The following is an 18,280-nucleotide window of genomic DNA, read 5'->3' on the forward strand; positions in this document are numbered from 1 at the left end:
TCCAATAAACATCAAAATGACAAAAATCTAAGAAAGATCAGGCAGATCGAGCCTGTATGTCAAACGTCAACTGAAAAATGTAAATACAATATTCTAATAATTTCTATCAAGTAACAAAGTTTGATAGAAAAAGCTGGAGTAGCTCAGCGGGACAGGCAGCATCGCTGGAGAGAAGGGATGGGTGACTTTTTGGGTCATGACCCTTCTTCAAGAGAGAGTTAGATTTAGCTCTTCGGGCTAATGAAATCCAGGTATATGGGGAAAAAGCAGGAACGGGGTACTGATTTTGGATGATCAGCCATGATCATATTGAATGGCTCGAAGGGCCAAAAGGCCTACTCCTGAACCTCTTTTCTATGTGTCTATGTGTCAGACTTGAAACGTCACCCATTCCTTCGCTCCAGAGAGGCTGCCTGTCCCGCTGAGTTACTCCAACATTTAGTGTCTATCTTCAGTTTAAACCAACATCTGCAGTTCCTTCCTAACATGCAGTTATTGTGGGCTGATGTGAAAAAGGACATTTTAAATACTGAATGGCATATCTCAAGGAAAATAGTGTGTTTAATTATACATTCAAGGCACGGCATTAGCCGGACAAAATGTTAACAAAACTCCGAGCAGGAGCAGCTTAGAAATTGTGATTTGTGGGAAACTGGCACTGGGAAAATGCCAGATGAAGAAAAACATTTTCACCCAGAGAGTTGTGCATCTGTGGAATACTCTGCCTCAGAGGGCAGTGGAGGCCAATTCTCTGGATGCTTTCAAGAAAGAGTTAGATGGAGCTCTTAAAGGTAGCGGAGTCAAGGTAAATGGGGAGAAGGCAGGAACGGGGTACTGATTGTGGATGATCAGCCATGATCACAGTGAATGGCGGTGCTGGCTCGAAGGGCCGAATGGCCTACTCCTGCATCTATTGTCTATTGTCCATTGTCTAAAACAACCAGAACATTTTCAAAGCACCTGTAATAATGATGCTTTCATAATATGCACGCACTTTACTGGAAGCCATTGAAAAGGTCACTAGATTAGTTGCGGAATACATCGCTGTTTAAATGTCCAAATGCCAGCAAAGCAAAAGCTAAGTTAATGACTAGGCGTAGTGTTCAGTGCTTGCCAATGCATTGAAGTTTTCGAACCATCCTTTATCATGCAAAAGGTCGGAGCAAACAGGCCAATTTGTGGCATGCAGCATCCGTCATTGACCTTTCCCAGAACACTGTGGACAACTTATTGAAGAGTACAAAAGGCAAGTAAGTCAATGTTGCTGCAAAGATGCAGCACAGCGGCCCGGTGGAGAAGAGTAATGGTGAATCATGGCAATGCGCAGACTTGTCGGCCCACAGGTTTGGAGGGATACGGGCCACTCGCAGGCAGGTGGGACCAGTGTAGACAATAGACAATAGGTGCAGGAGTAGGCCATTCGGCCCATCAAGCCAGCACTGCCATTCACTGTGATCATAGACAATAGACAATAGACAATAGACAATAGGTGCAGGAGTGGGCCATTCGGCCCTTCGAGCCAGCACTGCCATTCAATGTGATCATTCAATGTGATCATCAGTACCCCGTTCCTGCCTTCTCCCCATATCCCCTGACTCCGCTATTTTTAAGAGCCCAATCAAGCTCTCTCTTGAAAGCATCCAGAGAACCCGCCTCCACTGCCCTCTGAGGTAGAGAATTCCACAGACTCACCACTCTCTGTGAGAAAAAGTGTTTTCTCGTCTCCATTCTAAATGGCTTACTCCTTATTCTTAAACTGTGGCCCCTGATTCTGGACTCTCCCAACATCGGGAACATGTTTCCTGCCTCTAGCGTGTCCAATCCCTTAATAATCTTATATGTTTCAATAAGATCCCCTCTCACCCTTCTAAACTCCACACCTGTGAAAGAGGCCATGCATTCACCCAATCTATTCCCCTCATGATTTTGCTCCCTTCTATAAGATCACCCCTCAGCCTCCTGCTCTCCAAGGAATAACGTCCTACCCTCCCTGTAGTTCAGCCCCTCTAGTCCTGGCAATATCTTTGTAAATCTTCTCTGCACTCTTTCCAGCTTAATTACATCCTTCCTATAGCGGAGCAACACAACACTCCAAATACAATCTCACCAACGTCTTGCATGACCAGAACATAACATCCCAACTTCAATACCCTGAACAATGAATGAAATGTACTTGTTGACCAGGGCTGTCAAACACGCCGCCAGCGAGCCCGATACTGCGAGCGAAGGGGTCCAATCCGGCCCACGGGATGATTTCCCCGATGCCAGCGCGGGCTACAGCTATCCCCGGTGCCGGATCGGGCTATGTTCGGGCGAGCGCGGGGCGAACTTACAAAATTCTTAAGGGGTTGGACAGGCTTGATGCAAGGAGATTGTTCCCGATGTTGGGGAAGTCCAGAACAAGGGGTCACAGTTTAAGGATAAGCGGGAAGTCTTTTAGGACCGAGATGAGAAACATTTTTTTCACACAGAGAGTGGTAAATCTGTGGAATTCTCTGACACAGAAAGTAGTTGAGGCCAGTTCATTGGCTATATTTAAGAGGGAGTTAGATGTGGCCCTTGTGGCTAAAGGGATCAGGGGGTATGGAGAGAAGGCAGGTACAGGATACTGAGTTGGATGATCAACCATGATCATATTGAATGGCGGTGCAGGCTCGAAGGGCCGAATGGCCTTCTCCTGCACCTATTGTCTATGTTTCTGTTTCTATGCATGGTGGCATTTTGCCCGTGACCTAAAATGAGTTAAAATGCGTTTGACACCACTGTTCTTAACAATGCTACCTGTGACACCACTCTCAGGGATTTAGAAAGTATATAAAATTAAGTGCAGTATACAGTGGCTTGCAAAAGTTTTCATACCCCTTGAACTTTTCCACATTTTGTCACGTCACAACCACAAACGTAAATGTATTTTATTGGGATTTTATGTGATAGACCAACACAAAGTGGTGCATAATTGTGAAGTGGAAGGAAAATGATACATGGTTTTTAAATTTTTTTACAAATAAAAAACTGAAAAGTGTGGCGTGCAAAAGTATTCAGCCCCCCTGAGTCAATACTTTGTAGAACCACCTTTCGCTGCAATTACAGCTGCAAGTCTTTTGGGGTATGTCTCTACCAGCTTTGCACATCTAGAGACTGAAAATTTTGCCCATTCTTCTTTGCAAAATAGCTCAAGCTCAGTCAGATTGGATGGAGAGCGTCTGTGAACAGCAATTTTCAAGTCTTGCCAGAGATTCTCAATTGGATTTAGGTCTGGACTTTGACTGGGCCATTCTAACACATGAATATGCTTTGATCTAAACCATTCCATTGTAGCTCTGGCTGTATGTTTAGGGTCGTTGTCCTGCTGGAAGGTGAACCTCCGCCCCAGTCTCAAGTCTTTTGCAGACTCTAACAGGTTTTCTTCCAAGATTGACTTTTGCCTCCATCACAGTGAGGAGATGTTGGGTGGACTCACTGTGGTGGATGTTAATATGTGTTTATTGTTGTTTTTTATTGTATTGTATTATATGTATGACTGCTTAAATTTCGTTCAGACTTCGGTCTGGATGACAATAAAAGGCTATTCTATTCTATTCTATTCTATTCTATTCTATTTGGCTCCATCCATCTTCCCATCAACTCTGACCAACTTCCCTGTCCCTGCTGAAGAAAAGCATCCCCACAGCCTGATGCTACCACCACCATGTTTCACAGTGGGGATGGTGTGTTCAGGGTGATGTGCAGTGTTAGTTTTCCGCCACACATAGCATTTTGCATTTAGGCCAAAAACTTCAATTTTGGTCTCATCTGACCAAAGCACCTTCCTCCACATGTTTGCTGTGTCCCCCACATGGCTTGTGGCAAACTGCAAAGGAGACATCTTATGGCTTTTTTTCAACAATGGCTTTCTTCTTGCCACTCTTCCATAAAGGCCCGATTTGTGGAGTGCACGACTAATAGTTGTCCTGTGGACAGATTCTCCCACCTGAGCTGTGGATCTCTGCTATGGGCCTCTTGGCTGCTTCTCTGATCAATGCTCTCCTTGCCCGGCCTGTCAGTTTAGGTGTACGGCCATGTCTTGGTAGGTTTGCAGTTGTGCCATACTCTTTCCATTTTCGGATGATGGATTGAACAGTGCTCCGTGAGATGTTCAAAGCTTGGGATATTTTTTTATAACCTAACCCTGCTTTAAACCTCTCCACAACTTTATCCCTGACCTGTCTGGTGTGTTCCTTGGGCTTCATGATGCTGTTTGTTTACTAATGTTCTCTGAGGCCTTCACAGAACAGCTGTATTTATACTGAGATTAGATTACACACAAGTGGACTCCATTTACTAATTAGGTGACTTCTGAAGGCAATTGGTTGCACTGGATTTTATTTAGGGGTATCAGAGTAAAGGGGGCTGAATACTTTTGCACGCCACACTTTTCAGTTTTTTATTTGTAAAAAAATTTGAAAACCATGTATCATTTTCCTTCCACTTCACAATTATGCGCCAATTTGTGTTGGTCTATCACATAAAATCCCAATAAAATACATTTACGTTTGTGGTTGTAACGTGACAAAATGTGGAAAAGTTCAAGGGGTATGAATACTTTTGCAAGCCACTGCAGATAGTGCAGAATGTCAAGAAAAATGCCCCAGGTAGAAATGTGAAATGCCAGAGGACATAACTTTGTGGTGAGAAGGGGAAAAGTTTGAGAGAGATTTATGAGGTAAGGTTTTTTTTAAAAACACTGAGTGTAATAGGTGCCTGGAACATGTTGCCAATGCAAGTGGTAAAAGCAGACACAAAAGCAACGTTTGAGGCTTAGTGTCGAGATACATCGTGTAGACAGGCCCTTCGCACCAACCTGCGATCCAGGCACACTAACACTATCCTACACACACTAGGGCCAATTTACATTTATACCAAAGCCAATTAACCTACAAACCTGTACGTCTTTGGAGTGTGGGAGGAAACCGGAGCACCCGGAGAAAACCCTCGCATTCACAGGCAGAACGTACAAACTCCGTACAGCCAGCACCCATTGTCAGGATTGAACCCGGGTCTCTGGCGCTGTAAGGCAGCAATTCTACCGCTGTGCCGCCTTGCCGAAGCATTTAGACAGAAACGTGAACTGGTAAGGACTAGAGTTATACCGCCACATTAAAGCAGATGTTATTAGTTTAGATTGGCAGCATGGTCAGACATGATGGGCTGAAGGGCCTAGTCCTGTGTTGCACTGTTCTATTCAATCAGGAGGAATCAGATTCAGATTCAATTTTAATTGTCATTGTCAGTGTACAGTACAGAGACAACGAAATGCATTTAGCATCTCCCTGGAAGAGCGACATAGCAAATGATTTGAATAAATAATAATAAGTGATAATAAGTGTCCGGGGGGGGGGGGGGCGATTGGCAGTCACCGAGGTACGTTGTTGAGTAGAGTGACAGCCGCCGGGAAGAAGCTGTTCCTGGACCTGCTGGTTCGGCAACGGAGAGACCTGTAGCGCCTCCCGGATGGTAGGAGGGTAAACAGTCCATGGTTGGGGTGAGAGCAGTCCTTGGCGATGCTGAGCGCCCTCCGCAGACAACGCTTGCTTTGGACAGACTCAATGGAGGGGAGCGAGGAACCAGTGATGCGTTGGGCAATTTTCACCACCCTCTGCAATGCCTTCCGGTCGGAGACAGAGCAGTTGCCATACCATACTGTGATGCAGTTGGTAAGGATGCTCTCGATGGTGCAGCGGTAGAAGTTCACCAGGATCTGAGGAGACAGATGGACCTTCTTCAGTCTCCTTAGGAAGAAGAGACGCTGGTGAGCCTTCTTGATCAGAGTTGAGGTATTGTGGGTCCAAGAGAGGTCATCGGAGATGTAGAGAGGTCATCGGAGAATGCGACATTGTTTCCTGCGATGTCAGTCTCTAAGATTCTACATTAACAAACTAATTTCAACAAATAATCAAGTAACTTCAACAAATAATGGAAACAGGCCCTTCGGCCTAACTTGCCCACATCGGCCAACATGTCCCAGCTACACTAGTCCCACCTGCCTGCGTTTGGCCCATATCCCTCTAAACCTGTCCTATCCATGTACCTGTCTAAATGTTTCTTAATAAGTTAAAGGGAATTCATGATTTGTTTGTTCTTTTAGCCTTGATCTACATTGCTCACGGACAGAAGTTGAAACTCAGCACTGACGTTAATAGCTTTAATGCTGAACTCACAAGAAGTAGTGTTGTTGAGATGGAAATTTTCCCCAGAAATTCAGCTGCACATTTTCAAAAAATGTGGGCTCTGTAACACCACACAGTGAACTTTGATGTGAATCAAACACAAATTCTGCCTCATTTAACTAAACAAATATGAGCTCAGAGCTTCAAAGCCGAACATTGTCAGTAATTAGATGTTATCGCTAATGTCCTGCATTCATCTCTTAAGCACAAAGCTTCATTATCAGTAAACATTTCCTGATGTTGGCTGTCATCTCCGATGTACCTGCTCTAATGGCCTTCCCGTTTTGACAACGTTCCAGTTTCCACAGGTGATTTCATCCTAGTTTTAGTCTTTAGTTTTACAGATAGAGCGCGGAAACAGGCCCTTCGGCCCACCGAGATAGCGCCGACCAGCGATCTCCGCACACTAAAGGGCCTGTCCCACTTTCACAACCTAATTCACGACCTCTGCCGAGTTTGCCCTTGACTCATACTCGCAGCATGGTCGTCACGAGGTCGTAGGAGGTTGTAGGAGGTCATAGGAGGTTGTAGGTAGGTCGTAGCAGGCCGTGATGCTAGTCGTAGGTACTCGTGGCATCAAGTAGGTCGGGGCGTTTTTCTAGCATGATGAAAAATGTCCACGAGTAAAAAAAGTTGTGAAAGTGGGACAGGCCCTTAACACTATCCTATACACACACTAGGGACAATTTTACATTCATACCAAGCCAATTAATCTTCAAACCTGTACGTCTTTGGAGTGTGGGAGGAAACCGAAGATTTCTGAGAAAACCCACACAGGTCACGGGGAGAACGTACAAACTCCGCACAGGTCGGGATCGAACCCGGGTCTCCAGTGCTGCAAGCGCTGTAAAAGGCCTGTCCCACTTAGGCGACTCTTTAGGCGACTGCCAGGGAGTAGTTTTAATGGAATTCACCAATGTCAACCTTCGACAACCTACGACAGCAAAAATTGTCACCACTGTCGCCGAAAGTTTTTCAACATGTTGAAGGTTTTGCGGCAGTCGCCTGTAGCTGCCAAAACATTTGCCTAAGTGGGACAGGCCCATAAGGCAGCAACTCTACCACTCCGCCACTGTGCTGCCCTTCATGTTCATGTTCCCATATATACAGTATCATGGTAGCAGAGTTTAATTTATTCAAACAAAGAGTACAAATAATTCAGGAATTAAAAACATACATGGTTCTACCTTTCATTTTATGAGCACAGATTGACTAAAAGGCCTTCACTACAAGGCATTATAACACTGGTCCTAGAAATGTTTAGTTTAGTTTAGAGATACAGCGCAGAAACTGGCCTTTCGGCCCACCGAGTCCACACCGACCAGCGATCGCCGCATATTAACACTATCCTACACACATTAGGGACAATTTTACATTTCTACCAAGCCAATTCACCTACAAACCTGCACGTCCTTGGAGTGTGGGAGGAAACCGAAGATCCGAAGATCTCGGAGAAAACCCACGCAGATCACGGGGAGAACGTACAAACCCCGTACAGACAGCACCCATAGGCGGGATCGATCCCAGGTCCCCGGCGCTGTGAGGCAGCAACTCTACCGCTGCGCCACTGTGTTGCTGTAGATGTGCCCTGAGTTATTACAATAACCGCTATTTTTAAGAGCCCTATCTAGCTCTCTCTTGAAAGCATAAGGCAGGCATAACCTGCAGGAGCTATCCAAGGGAGACCTGGCTCTGGAATAAAGAAAATCTAATAAGAAGTGGCTTGAGTAAAATCACATTTTATGAATTTAATAGACCATGCCCCAATGATATTGCAGATGTAGTTAGCAAATATGGTTATGAACTGATTGGAATCAAATCTTCAGTACATGATTTTCCATGGGACATAGATCATTAATACCAACCTTACTCTTTCATAAACCAAACCAGATGTCCCCCTCTTTAAATATTATACTGTCCACAGACTTTACAGCAGCTATTATCATTTAATGGTGTTTTTCCACCACCTGTATTTACAGGGAAGGCTTTATGAAACCTCTGAGGCTAAACCAACTTTGACTAACGCAGGAGGCTTTTGGATTCAAATGACTATTATTACAAATGATAAAGTGTTCTCTTAACAGGTCATGGTGGAGAAGCTTGTGTGGACCTGAGATCCTGAGAGCGATGCCATCTGGAGCTGTGCTCCTGGTAGGGCCACCCATGGCGGTAAGGTCGAGGGGGAGGTCTCTGACAAAGAGCAATCCAACCAAGACCTCAACGGTGGAACAGGCGGAGGACGATGGCTGACCTTAGTGGAGCGTCACAACGGCTGGGAAGGCGGATGAAGGCTGCAGCAGAAAAGGGTCTCCGGTCATCTTGGACTCCAAGCCACTGGATCCTGACCCAGATCTGTCAAGGACCGTGGGGTGGCTGTCTGTGCACCAGTCTCCTCACGTTAAACAAAGTCACGCACGGAACGTCCTCCATATAGGGAATAGCACCCTGGAGACACCCATGGTCAGCCACAACCGAAGGGGGCCTTAGAAGAAGGAGAAGAAGAATAATTTCCCATACATTCCTCACTTTCTATCTCTTACTTACTCTTTCTGATCTCTGTTTCTCGCTTCCACCGACTCCTATCATTTTAACTACTTCCACGTCCTATAAAGCTTCACCTTAGATATTAAACTAACCCGGTCACTCTACTTTCCATAAACTGAGTTGTTGAAATGTTCTGGTTCTCGTAGCCAAGGATTCACCTTTACCTTGGGAACTGAATTGTTGTCCAGGACAGTTATAGTTCACAATCCTTTTGACTTTTGTCTCCAAGAGACCGAGCGCGTGGATCGGACGCGGCCTGCAGCGGCACGGAGCGGCGGAGTGACGATGGAGGGCACCAACAACATCACCAGGCCAGGCCGATCCCTGTAACTCCAGCCCAGTGCCGTCGCCAGGACAACGGGCCTATAAGGCCAAGTTAAGACCCCCATTTTAGCTTAGTTTAGTTTAGTTTAGAGATACAGAGCGAAACAGGCCCACCGAGTCCACGCCGACCAGCGATCCCCACACATTAACACTACCCTACACACACTAGGGAGAATTTACACGTATACCAAGCCAATTAACCTACAAACCTGTACGTCTTTGGAGTGAGGGAGGAAACCGGAGATGTTGGAGAAAACCCACACAGGTCACGGGGAGAGCATACAAACTCCGTACAGACAGCACCCGTAGTCGGGATCGAACCCGGGTCTCTGGAACTGCAAGCGCTGTAAGGCAGCAACTCTACCGCTGCGCCACCATGAACTTTGACACTTTAAGGGTACATTTCCACCACGTTAGCTACCGAAAATTGGAGAATTCAATGTTTATGCCATTAGATTGTAAACTACCTGTGCGGAATATGAGGTGCCGTTTCTCCAGTTACACTATTATATCTACAGTTATCAGGCAGTATGATTGAACCTGTAAATGCAGGACATGGGGAGAATATATCTGTAGCGGGATATTTCTGGCACCTGGAACAAAAGTTTGTAAATATTAATAACTACAAACGCCGGGGTGGGAAGATTGCAACCTTCACGTGGTCCGCCCTGTTTCGACGAATGCAATCAACCCGGCGTGCACAATCAAATAGGACAAGTTGTCCTACAACTTTAGGCTGTGCACGCCATACGCAAGAAGAAGAAGAAGAAGACTACAAACGCTGCACTCAAGGGTTAGGACCTCAAAGATTATCTCTATTCCTTCACAACTAAACACCGACACATATTGTATCGTGACAAAGATTAGAAAGCTTAGAAGATGGCACCCAGCCCAGGTGACTATCTGTGTGCTGGCCACAAAAGCAGATCTACAGTCACATATTACAATCCCTCCTCACTCTTCAAACTCTAGAAATATAGAAACATAGAAAATAGGTGCAGGAGTAGGCCATTCGGCCCTTCGAGCCTGCACCGCCATTCAATATGATCATGGCTGATCATCCAACTCAGTATCCTGTACCTGCCTTCTCTCCATACCCCAAAACCCACGCGGTCACAGGGAGATCGTGCAAACACCGCACAGAGAGTACCTGTAGTCAGGATCGAACCCGGGCTTCTGACGCTATGAGGCAGCAACTACCGCTACGCCACTGTGCCGCCCCCACTCTACGCCCTGCAGCAACATTTCATACTTTAACTCTGATCTTCCTAAACTCCTATTCCCTTATCATGTATCCATACACTGTAAATGGATCGATTGTAATCATCCTATAATCCCGAACCATCCTATAAGACGGGGTGCCGATCCGAAACATCACCCATTCCTTCTCTTATAGAAACTTACAAAATTCTTAAGGGGTTGGACAGGCTAGATGCAGGAAGATTGTTCCCGATGTTGGGGAAGTCCAGGACAAGGGGTCACAGCTTAAGGATAAGGGGGAAATCCTTTAAGACCGAGATGAGAAAAACAGAGAGTGGTGAATCTCTGGAATTCTCTGCCACAGAGGGTAGTTGAAGCCGGTTCATTGGCTATATTTAAGAGGGAGTTAGATGTGGCCCTTGTGGCAAAAGGGATCAGGGGGTATGGAGAGAAGGCAGGTACGGGATACTGAGTTGGATGATCAGCCATGATCATATTGAATGGCGGTGCAGGCTCGAAGGGCCGAATGGCCTACTCCTGTAACTATTTTCTATGTTTCTATGTTTCTCTCCAGCCTGTCTCGCTGAGTTACTTCAGCTTTTTGTGATATGGGGAGAAGGTCGGAACGGGGTACTGATTGGGGATGATCATCCAAGGCCATTGTTAGCTGTTTGTGGGGTGAGTGCGAGAAGCTGGTGCGACTTGGGTGGGGGGAGGGTTGGGAGGGTTGGGGAGGGAGAGAATGCAGGGGTTACTTGAAGTTAGAGAAATCAATATTCATACCACTGGGTTGTAAGCTGCCCCAGAAACATTAGCGGGTGTTCCCACCACACCACTGGGAAAACCACACTATTTATGACCTGTTTATTACTTCACCAACAAACCCAGCTGGTACGTACGAACATCGTGCCATGACTCGTCGATCTAATAGTCCAGACTGACTTGCTCTCCAGTCTTGAAACACATTTTACCTTTCACCGCCACTTGGCAGGATGACAAAGGTTCAAATTGGCCAGATGGAGAATTAAAATCAGATAGGCACCATTAACTACTCTGGCCTCTAACTGCTGCTTTATGATCTGTTTGGTGATGAAAGTTTATTTGCAGTCTGTTGAAATTAATAGCTCAGATCCTTCCAGTGTATAAAACTCTAATTTAAAAGATAACTGCAATTACACAAAAATAATCATTGGAACTCCATCTTGAACGGATAACTTAGACTTGGGATTTTATCTGGATATTAGCCTGAAGAAGGGTCTGGACCTGAAACGTCACCCATTCCTTCTCCCATTCCCATTCCTTTTACTGCTGTTAGGTGTCTTTTTAAAATTGCTGTTTTTTTTTTCCTTTTTCTTCCCTCTCATAAATATGAAATATGTAATATGTGAATATGTGATTCTGTTTGCTTGTTGTTTTTTGCACAATCCGCGAGCATTGCCACTTTTCATTTCACTGCACATCTCGTATGTGTATGTGACGAATGAACTTAACTTGACTCAGATGCTGAGTTACTCCAGAATTTTGTGTTTGCCTCGATATTATCTGGATTTTAATATTGATTAGTTTAGTTTAGAGATGCAACGTGGAAACAGGCCCCTCGGCCCACCGAGTCCGTGCCGACCAACGATCCCCGCACATTAACTCTACCCTGCACACACTGGGGACAATTTGCATTTGTGCCAAGCCAATTAACCTACAAAACTGTAAGCCTTTGAAGTGTGGGAGGCAACTGAAATACTCGGAGAAAACCCACATGGTCACCGGGAGAACGTGCAAACTCCGTATAGACAGCACCCATAGTCAGGATCAAATCCGGGTCTCTGGCGCTGTGAGGCAGCAGCTCTACCCCTGAACCACCCTGCCGCCTTATGAATATGATGCATCGATCTTTTTCCAGGGACATTTAATTTTTATATCAATTCAGTGGTTTTATGGTCATTATGCAAGATTAATTTATGGGAGAAAATTAACTTCCATAATTAATTCTTATTTTAACAAATAAGCGATGTTTCACACTCGGACCATCCAAAATAGTCAACAATATTATAAATTTGAACATATACCAGATATACTTGCCAAAACACTGGCAATTCATGGCTCTGTTGTACATACAAGCTGTGCCTCCAGATCACTTCATGTAGACCTCTGTGGGCTAAGGAAAACGATGTGCACTGAATGGATAGGACAGGTGTGGAGGGATATGGACCAAATGCAATCAGATGGGCCTAGTGTAGGTGGGACATGTTGCATGATGTGGGCGAGTTGGGCCGAAGGGCCTGTTCTGAGACTCTGCGACTATCAGCTAGTGGGCCTGTCCCACTTAGGCGATTTTTTAGTCAACTACAGGCGACTAGTTTGTCGACACATGTTTCTATAGGCACGGGTTATTGATTGGGGACGATCAGCCATGATCACAATGAATGGCGGTGCTGGCTCGAAGGGCCAAATGGCCTCCTCCTGCACCTATTTTCTATGTTTTTATGTTCGCCGGGAGTCGTCTCCTCAGTCGCGCAAAAAGTTGTAGCGTCTTTCTGATCGCCGCTAAATTTTCAACATGTTTCGACAGTGGGTTTGACGCCAATGAGCGTAGCTTGACTTTTCCTGGCGTAGGTGCTGTCGTAGGTTGTCGCCAGGATGACGTAGGTTGTCGCCGGTTTTTCGGCGACCTGGTATGACTATGACAGTCGCCGGCAATCGCCAAGTGTGACAGGCCCACAACACCCATCTCCTCCCTTCCTTGCCACCCAACAGTTCAGTTTAGTTGAGTTTATTGTCACGTGTACCGAGGTACGGTGAAAAGCTTTTATTGCGTCCTATCCAGTTAGCGGAAAGACAATACATGATCACAATCGAGCCATTTACAGTGTACAGATACATGATAAGAATCCTTGCTACAAGAAGACTTCCAGGACTAGGTATTGGGTATCTGTAAATTGACACTAAATGCTGGAGTGGCTCAGTGGGTCAAGCAGCATCTCTGGAGAAAAGGAATAGGAGATGTTTCTCAGACTATTCCGACCTGAAACGTCACCTATTCTTTTCCTCCAGAGATGCTGCGTGACCCTCCGAGTCAATCCAGCATTTTGTGTCGATCTTCAGTATGAATCTGCAGACAACAAAACATGGAAAGGTACTTTGGGCAATATAAGCTCAATAAAGATGCAGGCAATATACAGAGCGGGCACTGTTTGCAGGGAAAGGTCAAGACCACAATGCCAGCACAGGTTCAAATTGGCTACTGAAGTGATTAAAATCCTCAGAGTGCTGCCGGAACCCAGCAAGTCAGGCTGCATCTGGGGAAGGAATGGGCAGATGATGTTTGGGGTTGGGACCCTTCCTCAGACGAAGCAGGATCCCGAACTAAAACAAAAGAGAATTCCTTCTGTTGAGTGTTGACCAATAGCCACACCATTCATAATTCCTATGGAGCAGAGCGAAAGTAGGAATGTGCAAAGATAACCATCTGAGGAAGGGTCCCGACCCGAAACATCGCCTATCCATCTTCTCAAGACAAAATAGCGTTCCGACCCGAAATGTTGCCGATCCATTCCCTCCCCAGGTGTTTAAGAAGGAACTGCAGATGCTGGAAAATCGAAGGTAGACAAAAGTGCTGGAGAAACTCAGCGGGTGCAGCAGCATCTATGGAGCGGCAACGTGTGGAAATAGGCAATGTTTCGGGCCGAAACCCTTCTTCAGACTGATATAGGGTGGGGGGGGGGGGGGCAGGGAGAAGAAAGGTGAAAGGAAGAGGAGAAACCCGAGGGCTGAGGGAGAGCTGAGAAGGGGAGGAGACAGCAAGGGCTACCGGAAATTGGAGAAGTCAATGCTTATGCCGCTAGGGTGCAAACTGCCCAAGCGGAATATGAGGTGCTGCTCCTCCAATTTCCCCAGGTGCTGCTTGCAAGTAAGAATTTCATTGTTCCATCTGGGACATAGGACAATAAAGCACTCTTGACCCTTGACTCTTCACCCGCTGGGTTCCTCCGGCACGTTGTGTTTTGCTCAAGATTCCAGCACCTGCAGTCTCTGGCATCTTGATTAAAAACCTTGGTTTGTTTGACAGTGTCTATGTTTTTTTTTAATTTTATTCCTTCAATGAAAGTGAAAGAATTTACAAAGTTGAGTAAGTGGGTTTTCCACTTGATAGTTTTATTAGCTCTCCACATTAAGACTTGAACCTACAAATGCTTGACCCAAGTTGATATCAGATTAGGCACGTGAAAATATCTAATATATCCAAAACATTGATGCCGTCAAGAATATTTTAAAGTCACTAGGTTGTGTCAGGCCTGTGGGTTCATAAGGTCATAAGCGATAGGAGTGGAATTAGGCCATTCAGCCCATCAAGTCTACTCCGCCATTCAATCATGGCTGATCTATCTCTCCCTCCTAATCTCATTCTCTTGCCTTCTCCCCATAAGGTCGGACACCCGTACTAATCAAAAATCTATCTAACTCTGCCTTAAAAATATCCACTGACTTGGCCACCACAACAGCCTTCTGTGGCAAAGAATTCCACAGATTCATCACCCGCTGACTAAAGAAAATTTTCCTCATCTCCTTCATAAAAGAACGTCCTTTAATTCTAATGCCCCTGTCCCACTTAGGAAACCTGAATGGAAACCTCTGGAGACTTTGCGCCCCACCCAAGGTTCCCGGAGATTTTTGTCAGTCTCCCTACCTGCTTCCACTACCTGCAACCTCCGGCAACCACCTGCAACCTCCAGGAACCGCACGAAAACCTTGGATGGGGCGCAAAGTCTCCAGAGGTTTCCGTTCAGGTTTCCTAAGTGAGACAGGGGCATTAGGCTATGACCTCTGGTCCTAGACTCTCCCACTAGTGGAAACATCGTCTCGACATGCACTCTATCCAGGCCTTTCACTATTCTGTACATTTCAACGAGGTTATTCCCTGCATCCTGTGGTTGAGCTGTGCATTGGGGAATGGTTCCAAGAGTATTTTTCCGTCTGAAGTAAAGAGAATCTTGTTCAATGCATCTTAATTCTAAATGTAAAATGAGCTGTCATAAATTCAACTTTTTAACAAGCTAGATCTATAAAGCCTGCAAATGGATACATACAAAAAGCAAGATCAATAACAATTTTAAATCAATACATCTAACACGTCAGATCCCTGCTTCAAAATATGTTTTAATTGCATTCTTCAAAAGATAATTGTAAAGACCGAAAAGCCAGGTCAGACTCAGAGCAAGTTCAAGAAATCAGAAGAACACAACAAATGCTCCCCCCCCCCCTGCCCCCGCCCCCAGACATATTATTAGCATTTTAAGACATTTATCAAACCATTTGGGCCCTTTTTTGTGCTTTCTGTGAATCAGAACAGATTTACTGAACCTTAATACGATGAGATGTTTGCAACTTTTCCCTGCAGCTAATAACAGATGTTGTAGATCACTGAGTGCATCAAAGGGGTCCTAACGTGCAAGACACATTCAGGAAATTAATGACAATCATCTGTGTACACAAGAAGGTTCCAATTCTACTGCAGAGAATTGATAAGAACACAGAAGAGAGGACAGCGGGCCCTTCGGCCCACTACTGAATGTGATGCCAAGATAAACTAATCTCATCTGCCAGCACGTGATCCATATCCCTCAATTTGCTGCATGTCCTAGATGACAGATGGCACAATGGGCTAAGTGTTCGGCTGGCAACTGGAAGGTAGCCGGTTCGAATCCCGCTTGGAGTGCATACTGTCGTTGTGTCCTTGGGCAAGACACTTCACCCACCTTTGCCTGTGTGTGAATGTGTGTGAATGTGTGTGAGTGATTGGTGGTGGTCGGAGGGGCCGTAGGCGCAGATTGGCAGCCACGCTTCCGTCAGTCTGCCCCAGGGCAGCTGTGGCTACAGAAGTAGCTTACCACCACCGAGTGTGACTGAGGAGTGAATGAATAATGCGATGTAAAGCGCCTTGAGTATTAGAAAGGCGCTATATAAATCCCATCCATTATTATTATTATTACCTATCTGAAATCTTAAATAACACTATCGTATCTGCCTCCACCGCCACCCATGCCCTCATTTCCAGGGACTCACCACCCTCTTTGTAAAATAAACTTTCCCTCCACGTCTCTTTTTAAATTTGACCCTTTTACCTTAATGGGCCTGTCCCACTTGCGGGACTTTTTCGGTGACTTGCCGGCACCTGTCGTAAGTCGTCGCAGGTCTCCGAAAATCTTCAACATGTTGAAAATCCAGCGGCGACCAGAACAAGGTACGACTCTTTGGATTATGAAAATGAGGAGAAGATTTTTCCCAAATAACTTTTATTTATACGGGGATGCTTCCGTAACCAGCTTCCGTCTCCATACTAGTATCCTATGGGATCTTTGGTGCGGAGACAGAAGCCGGTTACGGAAATGGGGCCGAAAATTACCCACGAATCTGCCCATCACCGTACTACGTCTTTTACGTCGGGTGGACTATCTCACTAGCTACAGGATCTTTGACCAGAACTGCACACAAAACTCCAAATGCTGCCACATGACTTCCTGACTCTTCAAGTTCAAGATCAAGTTCAAGTTTGTGATTATTGTCACTTACCATATTTGAGTTACCATACGGTCATACTAAGTGAAAAGAACACAATGCACACATAAAATAAAATTTAACATAACCATCCACCACAGTGGAATCAACATTCCTCACTGTGATGGAAGGTTATAAAGTTCAGTCATTTTGTTCCTTTGTTCACCCGTGGTGGTCGGGGCCTTGAACCCTCCGCAGTCGCCGCTGCCGACGGTCCAATGTCCAAGCCCTCTCGTCGGGAAGATCGAAACTCCGGCGTCGTGGCGGATTGGAACACTCCGCGGCATGGAGCTCCCGAGTCGGCCACTTCTTACCGGAGACCGCGGGCTTCACGGTGTTAAAGTCCGCAGGCCCCGCGGTCTGATACTCAATACCCCGACCAATGAAGGCAAGCATACCATATGCCTTCATTACCACTCTATCTATAAGATACCTTGCTAACGAAAAAAATCTCTACATTTAGCAAGAATATAAATTATTTTGTCCAACCCGTGTCCTAGTGGCTTGATATAATTGTAAATTGCCCCTAGTGTGTGTAGGATAGTGTTAGCGTGCGGGTGATTGCTGGTCGGCATGGACTCGGTGGGCTGAAGGGCCTGTTTCCACGCTGTATCTCTGAACTAAACTAAATTGAGCCTGCTTACTCCCAGAACCAGTAGACACATTACAAAACATCCACTTCATAACTTCCTGTTCAAGAAGGTTTAAAGGGATCTACTGTCCAAAAATGCCTCTTATTTAAGTAGCGTCGACAATGGCTGTCTAGACTATAAAGGAACAATCATATTCCATTGTGCAGATGGAGATTTTATATAGCTTTGATATTCTGACCTGATGCCTGGCCTACTGTTTGTAACTTGACATGTCACTGTTATATTTATTATTGCATCTAACACCATCCAGCTGTTCAAAGGATTCAAGATATAATAATTATTTAGGGTATAACATACCAAGCATTTTTATTTATGGCTGAAGTCTTCTTGAATAAATATCCTCGATTGTTTAATGCTATTATTTATTTTCTCTTTAAAACAAGCATTTGTGAGACACATTTCCTGAGCCTTTGGAAAGAAAAGGTACAAAAATCCAAACTCAATGATTCTAGACGGCACGGTGGCGCAGCGGTAGAGTCGCTGCCTTACAGCGCTAACAGCGCCAGAGACCCGGGTTCGATCCCGACAGCGGGCGCTGGCTGTACGGACTTTGTACGTACAACCTGTGACCTGCGTGGGTTTTCTCCGCGATCTTCGGTTTCCTCCCACACTCCAAAGACGTGCAGGTTTGTAAGTTAATGGGCTTGGTATAAAGGTAAATTGCCCCTGGTGTGTGTAGGATAGTATTAATGAGCAGGGATCGCTGGTCGGTGCAGACTCAGTGGGCCGAAGGGCCTGTTTCCGTGCTGTATCTCTAAACTAAAGTGTGGTCCTATTATGAGCAGAAGACTTTTGCTGAGAACA

The sequence above is a fragment of the Amblyraja radiata genome, chromosome 17 (assembly GCF_010909765.2).
Source record: "Amblyraja radiata isolate CabotCenter1 chromosome 17, sAmbRad1.1.pri, whole genome shotgun sequence".
Classification (NCBI taxonomy): Eukaryota; Metazoa; Chordata; class Chondrichthyes; order Rajiformes; family Rajidae; genus Amblyraja; species Amblyraja radiata.